The sequence below is a fragment of the Pseudophryne corroboree genome, chromosome 1 (assembly GCF_028390025.1).
Source record: "Pseudophryne corroboree isolate aPseCor3 chromosome 1, aPseCor3.hap2, whole genome shotgun sequence".
Lineage (NCBI taxonomy): Eukaryota > Metazoa > Chordata > Amphibia > Anura > Myobatrachidae > Pseudophryne > Pseudophryne corroboree.
Genome location: NC_086444.1, coordinates 1048891258 through 1048909631, shown reverse-complemented (window position 1 = coordinate 1048909631; position 18374 = coordinate 1048891258). Strand labels below are relative to the sequence as shown.

Below are 18374 nucleotides of genomic sequence, written 5' to 3'. Positions count from 1 at the left end.
TTTTAATCCTTTTTGAGGTAGGACTCTAAGGGGTCACCTCCTCAACCATATACTCCTTTCACATTCTTTTCTATATCCAATTAATGAGTGCTTCCACACAAGGTTATTTTGTCTTTCTCTTGTTTGTTGTCTGTCTGATACAACCTCCCAGGTTCCGGTACATCTCAGCCCCTACAACTGAGGCTGCCTCCCGTCAGCTCAGGCCCTCAGTTGTGACAAAGAGGTTCAAATTGAGATTTTTGCAGGGCATTCAGGACAACAGACAGATCCCATGGAGCCACAGGAGGGACATAGGGAGGCTGAATCCATAACACACCCTGAGTGAGTGAATGTATGAATGTCAGGTATAGACGCAATTTTCTCTGAAACCACGACAAGTCAGATATGAGAAACTTGCGGGAGGCCAGACTAAGGCCTAAGTCCAGGTATTGTTGCAGGAAAGCCAGGATTCTGTATGTTATGAATCTGTATGCATCATAGTGAAGTAAGAATTCCAGACCCTATAATAGATCCGAGCAGATGTCGGATTACGGGCTTTCAACATAGTTTGAATAACTGCCTCAGAGAATCCTTTGGCCCTCAGGAGTGATGCTTCAAGAATCACGCTGTCAAAGCCAGGATAGAGACAAGGGCCCTGTATGAGGAGGTCTGGTCATTGAGGAAGTAGAAGAGGATGCTCTGACCCTGCAAGTCGGAGAACCAATGCCGTCTGGCCCACGCCGGAGGTACTAGAAGTAGTAGTGGTCACAAGCTTTTTCATGCAACCCTATGTAAACTCAATTGTCCTAAACCTGTGTCAGCTGTTCCTTAGTAATTTATCAGCCAGTGTCAGGTGACTAGTGTACCTTTAAAAGCCATAAGGTATGTGGCAGGTGCACATTAAACCAAGTAGGCATATTTGCAGTTATATTATGTGTGATACAGTTGCCAGGTTTTAAATTTTAAGACTCTGTGATAGTGTAGGACCTGCATGAGGGTGGGGTACCTTGGCGATCGGTTTGCAGGCTTCCGTGCTTTGGACAATTCACTTACCAAACCCCCATCATTTATTTATTGATGTTGTGAGGATAAGTGAGCTTGCTATGGTGACTGCTGAATTTTCTGTTTGTGTATATATATATATATATATATATATATATATATATAAAACACAGCGCGGTCCTAGACCGGAGGTATATTTCAGAATACTCATACAATATATTCTGTAATCGGCACACTTTTTCTTAACTAACGCTGTCTATATTGAGACATGTAGAATACTCAAGTGTGTGTAAAGTCACAGCACTGTATACAGACGGCTTTACAAGGGAGACCTTGCCTGCAGTTCCGGAGACTAGCCGAAGCTATACCTAAGAATAAGATGGCGCACAGCGTCTCAGTCAGGCAGTGAGGGAGAGTGTGAGGAAGCTCCAGGGCGGGAAAAATAAGATTTTACTCACCGGTAAATCAATTTTCGTAGTCCGTAGTGGATGCTGGGAACTCCGTAAGGACCATGGGGAATAGACGGGCTCCGCAGGAGACTGGGCACTCTAAAAGAAAGATTAGGTACTATCTGGTGTGCACTGGCTCCTCCCACTATGACCCTCCTCCAGACCTCAGTTAGGATACTGTGCCCGGAAGAGCTGACACAATAAGGAAGGATTTTGAATCCTGGGTAAGACTCATACCAGCCACACCAATCACACCGTATAACTCGTGATACTATACCCAGTTAACAGTATGAAATATAACTGAGCCTCTCAACAGATGGCTCAACAATAACCCTTAGTTAGGCAATAACTACATACAAGTATTGCAGACAATCCGCACTTGGGATGGGCGCCCAGCATCCACTACGGACTACGAGAAATAGATTTACCGGTGAGTAAAATCTTATTTTCTCTGACGTCCTAGTGGATGCTGGGAACTCCGTAAGGACCATGGGGATTATACCAAAGCTCCCAAACGGGCGGGAGAGTGCGGATGACTCTGCAGCACCGAATGAGAGAACTCAAGGTCCTCCTCAGCCAGGGTATCAAATTTGTAGAATTTAGCAAACGTGTTTGCCCCTGACCAAGTTGCAGCTTGGCAAAGTTGTAAAGCCGAGACCCCTCGGGCAGCCGCCCAAGATGAGCCCACTTTCCTCGTGGAATGGGCTTTTACTGATTTAGGATGCGGCAATCCAGCCGCAGAATGCTCCAGCTGAATTGTGCTACAAATTCAGCGAGCAATAGTCTGCTTAGAAGCAGGAGCACCTATTTTGTTGGGTGCCTACAGGATAAAAAGTGAGTCAGTTTTCCTGACTCCAGCCGTCCTGGAAATATAAATTTTTAAGGCCCTGACAACGTCCAGTAACTTGGAATCTTCCAAGTCCCTAGTAGCCGCAGGCACTACAATAGGTTGGTTCAAGTGAAAAGCTGATACCACCTTTGGGAGAAACTGGGGACGAGTCCTCAATTCTGCCCTATCCATATGGAAAATCAGATAAGGGCTTTTACATGACAAAGCCGCCAATTCTGACACACGCCTGGCCGAAGCCAAGGCCAATAACATGACCACTTTCCACGTGAGATATTTCAAATCCACAGTTTTAAGTGGCTCAAACCAATGTGATTTTAGGAAACTCAACACCACGTTGAGATCCCAAGGTGCCACAGGAGGCACAAAAGGGGGCTGAATATGTAGCACTCCCTTTACAAATGTCTGAACTCCAGGCAGTGAAGCCAGTTCTTTCTGGAAGAAAATCGACAGAGCCGAAATCTGGACCTTAATGGAACCCAAGTTTAGGCCCATAGTCACTCCTGACTGTAGGAAGTGTAGAAAACGACCCAGCTGAAATTTCTCTGTTGGGGCCTTCCTGGCCTCACACCACGCAACATATTTTCGCCAAATACGGTGATAATGGTTTGCGGTTACTTCTTTCCTGGCTTTTATCAGCGTAGGAATGACTTCCTCCGGAATGCCCTTTTCCTTTAGGATCCGGAATTCAACCGCCATGCCATCAAACGCAGCCGCGGTAAGTCTTGGAACAGACAGGGCCCCTGCTGTAGCAGATCCTGTCTGAGCGGTAGAGGCCATGGGTCCTCTGATATCATTTCTTGAAGTTCTGGGTACCAAGCTCTTCTTGGCCCATCTGGAACCACGAGTATCGTTCTTACTCCTCGTTTTCTTATTATTCTCAGTACCTTTGGTATGAGAGGCAGAGGAGGGAATACATAAACCGACTGGTACACCCACGGTGTCACTAGAGCGTCCACAGCTATTGCCTGAGGGTCCCTTGACCTGGCGCAATATCTAGTTTTTTGTTTAGGCGGGACGCCATCATGTCCACCTGTGGCCTTTCCCAACGGTTTACCAACAGTTGGAAGACTTCTGGATGAAGTCCTCACTCTCCCGGGTGTAGGTCGTGTCTGCTGAGGAAGTCTGCTTCCCAGTTGTCCACTCCCGGAATGAACACTGCTGACAGTGCTAAGACGTGATTTTCCGCCCATCGGAGAATCCTTGTGGCTTCTGCCATCGCCATCCTGCTTCTTGTGCCGCCCTGTCGGTTTACATGGGCGACTGCCATGATGTTGTCTGATTGGATCAGTACCGGCTGGTTTTGAAGCAGAGGCCTTGCCAGACTTAGGGCATTGTAAATGGCCCTCAGTTCCAGAATATTTATGTGTAGGGACGACTCCTGACTTGACCAAAGTCCTTGGAAATTTCTTCCCTGTGTGACTGCCCCCCAGCCTCGAAGGCTGGCATCCGTGGTTACCAGGACCCAGTCCTGTATGCCGAATCTGCGGCCCTCTTGAAGATGAGCACTCTGCAGCCACCACAGTAGAGATACCCTGGTCCTTGGAGACAGGGTTATCAGCCGATGCATCTGAAGATGCGATCCCGACCACTTGTCCAAGAGGTCCCACTGAAAGGTTCTTGCATGGAACCTGCCGAATGGAATTCTGCTTCGTAAGAAGCTACCATTTTTCCCAGGACTCGTGTGCAGTGATGCACCGATACCTGTTTTGGTTTCAGGAGGTCTCTGACTAGAGATGACAGCTCCTTGGCTTTCTCCTGCGGGAGAAACACTTTTTTCTGTTCTGTGTCCAGAACCATCCCCAGGAACAGTAGGCGTGTGGTAGGAACCAGCTGTGACTTTGGAATGTATAGAATCCATCCGTGCTGTTGTAGCACTTCCCGAGATAGTGCTACTCCAACCAACAACTGCTCCTTGGACCTCGCCTTTATAAGGAGATCGTCCAAGTACGGGATAATTAAAAGCTCCCTTTTTTCGAAGGAGTATCATCATTTCTGCCATTACCTTGGTAAAGACCCTCGGTGCCGTGGACAGTCCAAACGGCAGTGTTTGGAATTGGTAATGGCAATCCTGTACCACAAATCTGAGGTACTCCTGGTGAGGATGGTAAATGGGGACATGTAGGTAAGCATCCTTGATGTCCAGGGATACCATGTAATCCCCCTCCTCCAGGCTTGCAATAACCACCCTGAGCGATTCCATCTTGAACTTGAATTTTTTTATGTATGTGTTCAAGGATTTCAAATTTAAAATGGGTCTCACCGAACCGTCCGGTTTCGGTACCACAAACAGTGTGGAATAGTAACCCCGTCCTTGTTGAAGTAGGGGCACCTTGACTATCACCTGCTGGGAATACAGCTTGTGAATTGCCTCTAGCACAGCCTCCCTGCCTGAGGGAGTTGTCGGCAAGGCAGATTTGAGGAAACGGCGGGGGGGAGACGCCTCGAATTCCAGCTTGTACCCCTGAGATACTACTTGAAGGATCCAGGGATCCACCTGTGAGCGAGCCCACTGATCGCTGAAATTTTTGAGGCGGCCCCCCACTGTAACTGGCTACACCTGTGGAGCCCCCGCGTCATGCGGTGGACTCAGAGGAAGCGGGGGAAGAATTTTGATTCTGGGAACTGGCTGACTGGTGCAGCTTTTTCCCTCTTCCCTCGTCTCTGTGCAGAAAGGAAGCGCCTTTGACCCGCTTGCTTTTCTGAAGCCGAAAGGACTGTACCTGATAATACAGTGCTTTCTTAGGCTGTGAGGAAACCTGAGGTAAAAAATTTTCTTCCCAGCTGTTGCTGTGGATACAAGGTCCCAGAGACCATCCCCAAACAATTCCTCACCCTTATAAGGCTCTATGTGCCTTTTAAAGTCAGCATCACTTGTCCAGTGTCGGGTCTCTAATACCCTCCTGACAGAATGGACATTGCATTAATTCTGGATGCCAGCCGGCAAAATATCCCTCTGTGCATCCCTCATATATAAGATGACGTCTTTAATATGCTCTTATGTTAGCAAAATAGTATCCCTGTTTGACAGGGTCACAGACCACGCTGCAGCAGCACTATCTGCAGGTTTCAGTCTAGTACCTGAGTGTGTAAATACAGACTTCAGGATAGCCTCCTGCTTTTTATCAGCAGGTACCTTCAAAGTGGCCGTATCCTAAGACGGCAGTGCCACCTTTTTTGACAAACGTGTGAGCGCCTTATCCACCCTAGGGGATATCTCCCAGCGTAACTTATCCTCTGGCGGGAAAGGGTACGCCATCAGTAACTTTTTAGAAATTACCAGTTTCTTATCGGGGGAACCCACGCTTTTTCACACTTCATTCACTCATTTGATGGGGGAACAAAACACTGCCTGCTTTTTCTCCCCAAACATAAAACCCTTTTTTAGTGGTACTTGGGTTAATGTCAGAAATGTGTAACACATTTTTTATTGCCGTGATCATGTAACGGATGTTCCTAGTGGATTCTGTATATGTCTCAACCTCGTCGACACTGGAGTCAGACTCCGTGTCGACATCTGTGTCTGCCATCTGAGGGAGCGGGCGTTTTTGAGCCCCTGATGGCCTTTGAGACGCCTGGGCAGGCGCGGGCTGAGAAGCCGGCTGTCCCACAGCTGTTACGTCATCCAGCCTTTTATGTAAGGAGTTGACACTGTCGGTTTATACCTTCCACCTATCCATCCACTCTGGTGTCGGCCCCACAGGGGGCGACATCACAGTTATCGGCATCTGCTATGCCACCACATAAGCCTCCTCATCAAACGTGTCGACACAGCCGTACCGACACACCGCACACACACAGGGAATGCTCTGACTGAGGACAGGACCCCACACAGCCCTTTGGGGAGACAGAGAGAGAGTATGCCAGCACACACCAGAGCGCTATATAATTTAGGGATTAACACTATATTGAGTGAATTTTTCCCAATAGCTGCTTGTATATACAATATTGCGCCTAAATTTAGTGCCCCCCCCCCTCTCTTTTTAACCCTTTGAGCCTGCAAACTACAGGGGAGAGCCTGGGGAGCTGTCTTCCAGCTGCACTGTGAAGAGAAAATGGCGCCAGTGTGCTGAGGGAGATAGCTCCGCCCCTTTTTTGCGGACTTTTCTCCCGCTTTTTTATGGATTCTGGCAGGGGTATTTATCACATATATAGCCTCTGGGGCTATATATTGTGATATATTTGCCAGCCAAGGTGTTTTTATTGCTGCTCAGGGCGCCCCCCCCCCAGCGCCCTGCACCCTCAGTGACCGGAGTGTGAAGTGTGTATGAGGAGCAATGGCGCACAGCTGCAGTGCTGTGCGCTACCTTGGTGAAGACTGATGTCTTCTGCCGCCGATTTTCCGGACCTCTTCTTGCTTCTGGCTCTGTAAGGGGGACGGCGGCGCGGCTCCGGGAACGAACACCAAGGCCAGTTCCATGCGGTCGATCCCTCTGGAGCTAATGGTGTCCAGTAGCCTAAGAAGCCCAAGCTAGCTGCAAGCAGGTAGGTTCGCTTCTTCTCCCCTTAGTCCCTCGATGCAGTGAGCCTGTTGCCAGCAGGTCTCACTGTAAAATAAAAAACCTAAAATAAACTTTCTTTCTAGGAGCTCAGGAGAGCCCCTAGTGTGCATCCAGCTCGGCCGGGCACAGAAATCTAACTGAGGTCTGAAGGAGGGTCATAGTGGGAGGAGCCAGTGCACACCAGATAGTACCTAATCTTTCTTTTAGAGTTCCCAGTCTCCTGCGGAGCCCGTCTATTCCCCATGGTCCTTACGGAGTTCCCAGCATCCACTAGGACGTCAGAGAAATTTGCAATAGATGTCACCCTGGGCTGGGAAAGAGATACAGGTCAAGCGCCCACTCCCTTAAGCTGGGCCTCACCGCCTGTACTACGGAGCCTTATTAACAGGGGCGTTAGTACACCCGACCTGTACTCATATGCCCTGGCGGATATAGTGGGGTCCGTGCTCGGTGACAGTGTCCACGCCAGCATCGCAGTCCGCCTTCCTAGACATGCAATCAGAACGCGATTTAATGGTGGGTCCCACCTGGGGGACCCTCTTACCTCCTCCCCGTAGAAGCCACGCGAACCAGGAGAGCGTCTGTGACCGTGTGCCTAAAGTCGGAGAGTCTCCACCGCAAGTACCCAGGAACAGGCCGCGGAAGTATGCGACGCCGCTTGGGAGGTGATGAAGCTGCAGCGCTGAAGTGTCACCATGGGCACTGCTATTAAGTAGTTAGGACTGCTGTATCAGAGAAGCCGTGAAGTGGCCAGCAGCTTAAACATGTGTTTGCAAACATTTGTGACAAATTCTCTGAATTTTATTACCAGATAGATTCAGGGATGGTTACAGGTAATTTTCAGTGTGCGGAAGGGAATTTGGGGGTGGGGATTTGCACCCCCCTTCCTCCTCTTTGTTTGTCTGTCTATGACCCCTCCCCCTTCCAGCACCTGATATATAATTATCTCCAGGTATGATTGAGCAGCTTCCAAATTGTTTGTCTGCTTGTGAGCATGAGGCATTGAATGGGAGCAGCATTTGGAAGGCATGCTGTTCCTTGTAGTGCCAATGGGAGATCCTGGGGGTGGCTCCCTGGTAAGTTAGCTCTCTGTCTGGAAATGTTTTAGTATTGACCTTTATCATGAGGCGTACTGTGACAAATTACATGGCCCAATGTGGGCACTGCTATTAAGTAGTTAGGACTGCTGTATCAGAGAAGCCGTGAAGTGGCCAGCAGCTTAAACATGTGTTTGCAAACATTTGTGACAAATTCTCTGAATTTTATTACCAGATAGATTCAGGGATGGTTACAGGTAATTTTCAGTGTGCGGAAGGGAATTTGGGGGTGGGGATTTGCACCCCCCTTCCTCCTCTTTGTTTGTCTGTCTATGACCCCTCCCCCTTCCAGCACCTGATATATAATTATCTCCAGGTATGATTGAGCAGCTTCCAAATTGTTTGTCTGCTTGTGAGCATGAGGCATTGAATGGGAGCAGCATTTGGAAGGCATGCTGTTCCTTGTAGTGCCAATGGGAGATCCTGGGAGTGGCTCCCTGGTAAGTTAGCTCTCTGTCTGGAAATGTTTAGTATTGACCTTTATCATGAGGCGTACTGTGACAAATTACATGGCCCAATGTGGGCACTGCTATTAAGTAGTTAGGACTGCTGTATCAGAGAAGCCGTGAAGTGGCCAGCAGCTTAAACATGTGTTTGCAAACATTTGTGACAAATTCTCTGAATTTTATTACCAGATAGATTCAGGGATGGTTACAGGTAATTTTCAGTGTGCGGAAGGGAATTTGGGGGTGGGGATTTGCACCCCCCTTCCTCCTCTTTGTTTGTCTGTCTATGACCCCTCCCCCTTCCAGCACCTGATATATAATTATCTCCAGGTATGATTGAGCAGCTTCCAAATTGTTTGTCTGCTTGTGAGCATGAGGCATTGAATGGGAGCAGCATTTGGAAGGCATGCTGTTCCTTGTAGTGCCAATGGGAGATCCTGGGGGTGGCTCCCTGGTAAGTTAGCTCTCTGTCTGGAAATGTTTTAGTATTGACCTTTATCATGAGGCGTACTGTGACAAATTACATGGCCCAATGTGGGCACTGCTATTAAGTAGTTAGGACTGCTGTATCAGAGAAGCCGTGAAGTGGCCAGCAGCTTAAACATGTGTTTGCAAACATTTGTGACAAATTCTCTGAATTTTATTACCAGATAGATTCAGGGATGGTTACAGGTAATTTTCAGTGTGCGGAAGGGAATTTGGGGGTGGGGATTTGCACCCCCCTTCCTCCTCTTTGTTTGTGTGTCACCATGACATACAGCGCTGACAGCCCAGTTTTGAAGAAATTTTCTGTCAGAAAAAGTTTTTTCATGGCTGCCCAGTGCAGCCCTCCTGTTATGGTGACCTGCTACTGCAGCACCAACTGAAAAACTGAGCTCACAGTGCCTGGAGGCGGGGTTACAGAGGAGGCCCCAATGCATCCTGGGACAGCCTAAAGCTTTAGCCTGTTGGTGCCTCTGGATCAAGATCCACTCTGCACCCAATGTTTTCCCTGCAGAAATTTAAATTTTTGGGTTTAGTGGTCCTATAAACAATTCCATTTTCCAACAAACTGCTACATTAATTCCCCTCACCAGCATCTTTCTGGCAACGTATAGATATTTTCTCCCAAACAGTAAGCTCATTTCCTTGGGGAGGCAGTCTGACCTCTTTGTGCCTCTTATAATGCAATATCGCTCAATCTTTTCATTTATTTTTGTGTTTATGTCTTGAATTTATACTTTGAAAACAGCAGTTCTACCAATGCCTTTAATAACCCAGCCTAGGTCATAGATTACTGATAATTACTGTTTTATGTTATATTTTTTGGTGGTTGTCAACATCGAATACCTAAGAGTCAATTCATTTGAAACGTATGAATTTGCTGCCATAGTATGAAATGTATGTACATTACTCAGCCTACACTTTCATTGCCGAAACACTAGGAACAAAGCAGAGAATAAAAGTGCTGCAACCCATAACAGCCAATCAGATTCTCATTGTCTCATTGCCATTTTCTTGGTACAAATTACAAAATGAAAGTAAATATGGTAATCATTCACGTATTTATACTGTTTTAAAGTTTGTACCAATTTCCCTAAGTGTCACAGATTGGACTAAGGAAAACATCCTAAACAGTTTTATAAAATACAATTATTTTCATTTTTGTTTAAAATAAATGTGCATATATTTTTCCCTATTATTATAATCTAGACCTAATTAATTACTACAGTTAGTGTCCCTCTTTTCAAGCAGCAGCAGAACTGCCTGCATCACTGTGTAATTATATGTTTACTGTTTTGCACAACATTACAATAAACATGAAGATCTCCAATCCCAGTCTTCCTCAGTACAGCTTTTCTAATCACTCTATGGTCACCTTGTAGCTGTCACATATGTCAAATGTAATTGTGGCCTACAGCACCTCACATGCAGTAGCTATATAATTCTGTATTATTAATACACACACATCCTTCAGTCATTCCATCATTCTTGCAAGTCATTTCTTACCTGACAGCTTATACTCATTAAAATTATTTTCCAACTACTTCGCATACTCTGGCCCCAAGCATCCATGTGACCTCCGAAAGCACCTGTGCCCGCCATTTCTGCACCATCTATCTTCTCACCGAACATTCTAACATTTAGGTGATCAGCAGTAGATGTATGGTTACAAATCTACTTAAAAAGTTTTTGATTTAGCACCTACCTCTGCATACTCTGATTCTACTCTAGCCATTTCCCCATGTGTCTTATTTGTAGCTTTGATCAAAGTGTGTGTTGCCGATGCCAATTCATGTCCCTAATGGTCCCTTGGGCTAACTCTGATATGAAACAACACCTTTAAAATGCTGCAACTTTCAGGAATGAAGGAACAGAGTTCAAATTGTTTACTCACTGAGTTTTTGGGTTCAATTCCCACCAAGGCCCTATCTGTGTGGACTTTATCTGTTCTTTCTCCGATTCCACCAGGTTTCCTCCCACAATTCAAAAACATAGAGGTAGGTTAATTGCCTTCTGACAAAAATAATAAGAATTTACTTACCGATAATTCTATTTCTCATAGTCCGTAGTGGATGCTGGGACTCCGTCAGGACCATGGGGAATAGCGGGCTCCGCAGGAGACAGGGCACATCTAAATAAAGCTTTTAGGATCACATGGTGCGTACTGGCTCCTCCCCCTATGACCCTCCTCCAAGCCTCAGTTAGGTACTGTGCCCGGACGAGCGTACACAATAAGGAAGGATCTTGAATCCCGGGTAAGACTCATACCAGCCACACCAATCACACCGTACAACTTGTGATCTGAACCCAGTTAACAGTATGATAACAAAAAACGAAGTAGCCTCTGAAAAGATGGCTCACAACAATAGTAATAACCCGATCTTTGTAACAATAACTATGTACAAGTATTGCAGACAATCCGCACTTGGGATGGGCGCCCAGCATCCACTACGGACTATGAGAAATAGAATTATCGGTAAGTAAATTCTTATTTTCTCTAACGTCCTAGTGGATGCTGGGACTCCGTCAGGACCATGGGGATTATACCAAAGCTCCCAAACGGGCGGGAGAGTGCGGATGACTCTGCAGCACCGAATGAGAGAACTCCAGGTCCTCCTTAGCCAGAGTATCAAATTTGTAAAATTTTACAAACGTGTTCTCCCCTGACCACGTAGCTGCTCGGCAAAGTTGTAATGCCGAGACCCCTCGGGCAGCCGCCCAAGATGAGCCCACTTTCCTTGTGGAGTGGGCCTTTACAGATTTAGGCTGTGGCAGGCCTGCCACAGAATGTGCAAGTTGGATTGTGCTACAGATCCAACGTGCAATCGTCTGTTTAGACGCAGGAGCACCCATCTTGTTGGGTGCATACAATATAAACAACGAGTCAGATTTTCTGACTCCAGCTGTCCTTGAAATATATATTTTTAATGCTCTGACAACGTCCAGTAACTTGGAGTCCTCCAAGTCGCTAGTAGCCGCAGGCACCACAATAGGCTGGTTCAAGTGAAAAGCCGAAACCACCTTAGGGAGAAAATGAGGACGTGTCCGCAGTTCTGCCCTGTCCGAATGGAAAATCAGATATGGGCTTTTGTATGATAAAGCTGCCAACTCTGAAACTCTCCTGGCTGAAGCCAGGGCCAATAGCATGGTTACCTTCCATGTAAGGTATTTTAAATCTACCGATTTTAGAGGCTCAAACCAATGAGATTTGAGAAAATTCAAAACTACGTTCAAATCCCACGGTGCCACTGGAGGCACTATTGGGGGTTGTATATGTAGTACACCTTTGACAAAAGTTTGTACTTCAGGCACTGATGCCAATTCCTTCTGGAAGAAGATTGATAAGGCCGAAATTTGAACTTTAATGGACCCCAATTTTAGGCCCATAGACAATCCTGCTTGCAGGAAATGTAAGAATCGACCCAATTGAAATTCTTCCGTTGGAGCCTTCTTGGCCTCACACCACGCAACATATTTTCGCCAAATGCGGTGATAATGTTGTACAGTCACTTCCTTTCTAGCCTTAATCAAGGTAGGAATAACTTCCTCTGGAATGCCCTTTTCTTTTAGAATCCGGCGTTCAACCGCCATGCCGTCAAACGCAGACGCGGTAAGTCTTGGAACATACAAGGTCCCTGCTGAAGCAGATCCCTTCTTAGAGGTAGAGGCCATGGATCCTCCGTGAGCATCTCTTGAAGTTCCGGATACCAAGTTCTTCTTGGCCAGTCCGGAGCCACCAGTATTGTTCTTACTCCTCTTTTCCGTATAATTCTCAGTACCTTTGGTATGAGAGGCAGAGGAGGGAACACATACACTGACTGGTACACCCACGGTGTTACCAGAGCGTCCACAGCTATTGCCTGAGGGTCTCTTGACCTGGCGCAATATCTGTCCAATTTTTTGTTGAGGCGAGACGCCATCATGTCCACCTTTGGTCTTTCCCAACGGTTCACAATCATGTGGAAGACTTCTGGATGAAGTCCCCACTCTCCCGGGTGAAGGTCGTGTCTGCTGAGGAAGTCTGCTTCCCAGTTGTCCACTCCCGGGATGAACACTGCTGACAGTGCTATGACATGATTCTCCGCCCAGCGCAGAATCCTTGCAGCTTCTGTCATTGCTCTTCTGCTTCTCGTGCCGCCTTGTCGGTTTACGTGGGCGACTGCCGTGATGTTGTCCGACTGGATCAACACCGGCTGACCCTGAAGCAGCGATTTTGCCAGGCTTAGAGCATTGTAGATCGCTCTTAGCTCCAGTATATTTATGTGAAGGGACGTCTCCAGGTTTGACCACACGCCCTGGAAGTTTCTTCCCTGTGTGACTGCTCCCCAGCCTCGTAGGCTGGCATCCGTAGTCAACAGGACCCAGTCCTGTATGCCGAATCTGCGGCCCTCTAACAGATGGGCACTCTGCAACCACCACAGGAGAGACAACCTTGTTCTTGGTGACAGTGTTATCCGCTGATGCATGTGCAGATGCGATCCGGACCATTTGTCCAGCAGATCCCACTGAAATGTCCGTGCATGGAATCTGCCGAATGGAATCGCTTCGTAAGAAGCCACCATCTTTCCCAGGACTCTTGTGCATTGATGTACTGACACAGTTCCTGGTTTTAGGAGGTTCCTGACAAGTTCGGATAACTCCCTTGCTTTCTCCTCCGGGAGAAACACCTTTTTCTGAACCGTGTCCAGAATCATTCCCAGGAACAGCAGACGAGTTGTCGGGGTCAATTGAGATTTTGGAAGATTCAGAATCCACCCGTGTTGCTGAAGCACTACCTGGGTTAGTGCTACACCGACTTCCAGCTGTTCTCTGGACTTTGCCCTTATCAGGAGATCGTCCAAGTAAGGGATAATTAATACGCCTTTTCTTCGTAGAAGAACCATCATTTCGGTCATTACCTTGGTAAAGACCCGAGGGGCCGTGGACAAACCAAACGGCAGCGTTTGAAACTGATAATGACAGTCTTGTATCACGAACCTGAGATACCCTTGGTGTGAGGGGTAAATTGGGACATGCAGATAAGCATCTTTTATGTCCAGGGACACCATGAAGTCCCCTTCTTCCAGATTCGCTATCACTGCTCTGAGTGACTCCATCTTGAACTTGAATTTCTGTATGTACCGGTTCAAGGATTTCAGGTTTAGAATAGGTCTTACCGAACCGTCCGGCTTCGGTACCACAAATAGTGTGGAATAATACCCCTTTCCCTGTTGTAGGAGGGGTACCTTGACTATCACCTGCTGAGAATACAGCTTGTGAATGGCTTCCAAAACCGACGTCCTTTCTGAGGGAGACGTTGGTAAAGCAGACTTTAGGAACCGGCGAGGGGGAGACCTTTCGAACTCCAACATGTAACCCTGAGATATTATCTGCAGGATCCACGGGTCCACTTGTGAGCGAGCCCACTGATTGCTGAAAATCTTGAGTCGACCCCCCACCGCTCCTGAGTCCGCTTGTAAAGCCCCAGCGTCATGCTGATGGCTTTGTAGAACCCGGGGCGGGCTTCTGGTCCTGGGCAGGGGCTGCTTGCTGCCCTCTCTTACCCTTTCCTCTGCCTCGCGGCAGATAAGACTGTCCTTTTGGTCGCTTGTTTTTATAGGAGCGAAAGGACTGCGGCTGAAAAGACGGTGTCTTTTTCTGTTGGGAGGGGGTCTGAGGTAAAAAAGTGGATTTGCCGGCAGTTGCCGTGGCCACCAGGTCCGAAAGACCGACCCCAAATAATTCCTCTCCTTTATATGGCAATACTTCCATATGCCTTTTGGAATCCGCATCACCTGACCACTGTCGCGTCCATAAACTTCTTCTGGCAGATATGGACATCGCGCTTACTCTTGATGCTAGAGTACAAATATCCCTCTGAGCATCTCGCATATAAAGAAAAGCATCCTTTAATTGCTCTAGAGTCAATAAAATACTGTCCCTATCCAGGGTATCAATATTTTCAGTCAGAGAATCCAACCACACTACCCCAGCACTGCACATCCAGGCTGAGGCTACTGCCGGTCGCAGTATAACACCAGTATGTGTGTATATACTCTTCAGTGTAGTTTCCAGCCTCCTATCTGCTGGATCCTTGAGGGCGGCCGTATCAGGAGACGGCAACGCCACTTGCTTTGATAAACGTGTGAGCGCCTTATCCACCCTAGGGGGTGTTTCCCAGCGCGCCCTAACCTCTGGTGGGAAAGGGTATAATGCCAATAACTTCTTGGAAATTAGCAGTTTTCTATCTGGGTTAACCCACGCTTCGTCACACACGTCATTCAATTCCTCTGATTCTGGAAAAGCTACAGGTAGTTTTTTCACCCCCCACATAATACCCCTTTTTGAGGTACCAGCAGTATCAGAGATCTGCAAAGCCTCCTTCATTGCCGTGATCATATAACGTGTGGCCCTATTGGAAAATACGTTTGTTTCTTCACCGTCGACACTAGATTCATCTGTGTCGGTACCCGTGTCGACTGACTGAGGTAAGGGACGTTTTACAGCCCCTGACGGTGTCTGAGACGCCTGAGCCGGTACTAACTGGTTTTCCGGCCGTCTCATTTCGTCAACTGACTTTTGTAATGTGCTAACATTATCACGTAATTCCATAACTAAAGCCATCCATTCCGGTGTCGACTCCCTAGGGGGTGACATCACCATTACCGGCAATTGCTCTGCCTCCACACCAACATCGTCCTCATACATGTCGACACACACGTACCGACACACAGCAGCCACACAGGGAATGCTCTAATCGAAGACAGGACCCTCTTAGCCCTTTGGGAAGACAGAGGGAGAGTTTGCCAGCACACACCAAAAACGCTATAAATGTATATAAACAACCCTAGAAGGTGTTGTTTTTGATATAAGCGCTTTTAATATATCAATATCGCCAAATTATGCCCCCCTTCTCTTTGTTACCCTGTTTCTGTAGTGCAGTGCAGGGGAGAGTCCTGGGAGCCTTCCTCACCAGCGGAGCTGAGCAGGAAAATGGCGCTGAGTGCTGAGGAGAATAAGCTCCGCCCCTTTTTCGGCGGGCTTTCTCCCGGGTTTTAAGAAAACTGGCCTGGGTTAAATACATACATATAGCCTTAATGGCTATATGTGATGTATTTATTTTGCCACTAAAGGTATTTAATATTGCTGCCCAGGGCGCCCCCAGCAGCGCCCTGCACCCTCCGTGACTGAATCAGTGAGACGTGTAGCAACAATGGCGCACAGCTGCAGTGCTGTGCGCTACCTTCATGAAGACTGAGGAGTCTACTGCCGCCTGCTTTCCGGACCTCCGTCTTCAGCGTCTGTAAGGGGGATCGGCGGCGCGGCTCCGGGACGAACCCCAGGAGGACCTGTGTTCCGACTCCCTCTGGAGCTAAGTGTCCAGTAGCCTAAGACTCCAATCCATCCTGCACGCAGGTGAGTTGGAAATCTCTCCCCTAAGTCCCTCGATGCAGTGATCCTGTTGCCAGCAGGATTCACTGAGATTTAAACCTAAAAAAACTTTTTCTAAGCAGCTCTTTAGGAGAGCCACCTAGATTGCACCCTTCTCGGACGGGCACAAAAACCTAACTGAGGCTTGGAGGAGGGTCATAGGGGGAGGAGCCAGTACGCACCATGTGATCCTAAAAGCTTTATTTAGATGTGCCCTGTCTCCTGCGGAGCCCGCTATTCCCCATGGTCCTGACGGAGTCCCAGCATCCTCTAGGACGTTAGAGAAATAATATTCTTTATGTAACACACTCTTCATATAACCAGGCTATTGGTTATATATATCATATATATATATCATGGGGCCTACTTGGGAAAACCCACCGATGAATATTGTTTATCTTAATGCCAAGATACTATGTATATTACATTTAATATATATTGTTAGTTACACATATAACCACTTGCAATATCTCTTGTATTTTCATGAATAGATTTATTAATGTCCTTTGGGTAAGACTCCCGTTTCACCATACCCACATGAAACACTCAGTAAGTGAAAGATAGATACAACTGTAGTTAGTAGATCATATATATGTAATATATATTATTTGTATGTTTAATGAGCGCTCCACTCCCTTTCCTGACTGAAATAGGTTCCTCATTAGATGGACTGTCGTCATATGCACCTGATGTAGTTTAATGTAGTCCCAAGGATTTGTCTTTGGAAATAAGATGTATCTAATGAAGTTGCTGTGCTGTTATATTGGAGAAAGTAATTTAGCTCTATATACTGTAGGTTCTTTGCTTCACTTCAGGTGATAACTAGATCAGCTGTTTCCCCTTCTTTTTCATATTACTGTAAGGTGCAGCTCTGTCTATGCCTAAGTGTGCAGAGCCCTCTGTCCTGTGTTACAGGTGGCTAGAAGCCCTTTCACTCAGTCAGTGGTGGGCTACATTACATGCAGGTTTTACAGCAGAGTAGTGTATAAACATGTCACAATGTGCTGGCTCAGTCACAAGTTATACGCCTACTGAATTCTGCTGGTAAAGACAGGTAACCGCTGGCCACCACGTTACTATCTGGCCCCTGATGTGTGAGATGTGCAGTGAGTTCGTACAGATCTCTCCTTTATGCAGCACTGGTCATTTCCATTAAGCAGCTGTGTAGCTCCCACAACTACTGTATATCCTCCTCTAGAAGGGAAATGCAGGCACTTGAACACTGATGCCTCTCCACACCCTTATCCTCTGAGCACTGTTCTGGCTGTCAGTGATACCTGTCAGTGCTGCCGCCTATACTGCTGCTCCTTCTCCCGCTGCCTTAAGCTGCAAGGGTCCTGTCTCTTTACATACAGGACCTGTCTCCTCTCCTAAGAGCACGAACTCTGTCTCTCACATGAGGTAAAATCCTCTCCTCAGCTCCTGAGGTACCGCTCTCCTCAGGTACCTCTACAATCTCCTCAACTGCTGCCTGTTGCAGGCTCCTCCCCCTGCTCAGGGCTCATGGCAGTTATTTCTAACTGCACAGGGAGTTTCTAGAAAAGTCTCTGGCACTTTCTCTGCTCATGTACATTTCTTATGTATATTTGAACAATAATACATTCAAAATACATCTTTTAATAATAAACAGTACTTTATATTATACAGTACATACTGTGTATGTACTCTGCCTCTTTCCTGTAACTCCCATTATGTGGATGGAGGTTACATTTGTAAAGTGCTGCAGAATATGTGTGAGCTATATAAATAACTGTTAATAACTAAAGAACTGAGTAGAGAAATGGTGGGTGTGAAATTTAATAATATGCCTTGTGATATTGTGAAATCTATAGCAAAATCAAACATATAAAATGTTGGGTTTTTTTTAGACTATTTTAAATTTTTTAAATGTTCTGCCTAATGTATCCAGTATCTTATGGTCTGGATTAAGCAGCCTGATATACTTCTGGGGTTGCATTGGGTGGCCTTCTAACCTTCAAAAGGGCTACACATTACCCTTAATCTCAAAAATAAATGAAATTAGCACATTTAATCAAAGAAAGACTGTAATAACATATCAGCAGCAATTTTAAACACGTATTACAAGTTATAACAATTAAATCTGACAGCAAAGCAGAGTGGAGCTGGGGGGCCTGTTGTCATACACTTTATTTTCTGTT

At 46.8% G+C, this 18374-nt stretch overlaps 1 long non-coding RNA gene across 2 annotated transcripts in view; it reads right to left on the bottom strand.

Annotated features, from left to right (window-relative positions):
* The window catches only part of LOC134987365 (uncharacterized), a 96609-nt gene extending 78907 nt beyond the window's left edge, over positions 1 to 17702 (bottom strand). Inside the window, exons 1-2 of one of the 2 annotated variants that reach the window (XR_010193076.1) lie at positions 17493 to 17702; positions 10700 to 10778 (exon numbers count right to left, since the gene is read on the bottom strand). This is a non-coding gene — a long non-coding RNA (uncharacterized LOC134987365). The remainder of the gene's footprint in view (positions 1 to 10699; positions 10779 to 17492) is intronic. The other variant, XR_010193124.1, reaches the window with a different exon arrangement.
* Positions 17703 to 18374: the final 672 nt, after the last annotated feature.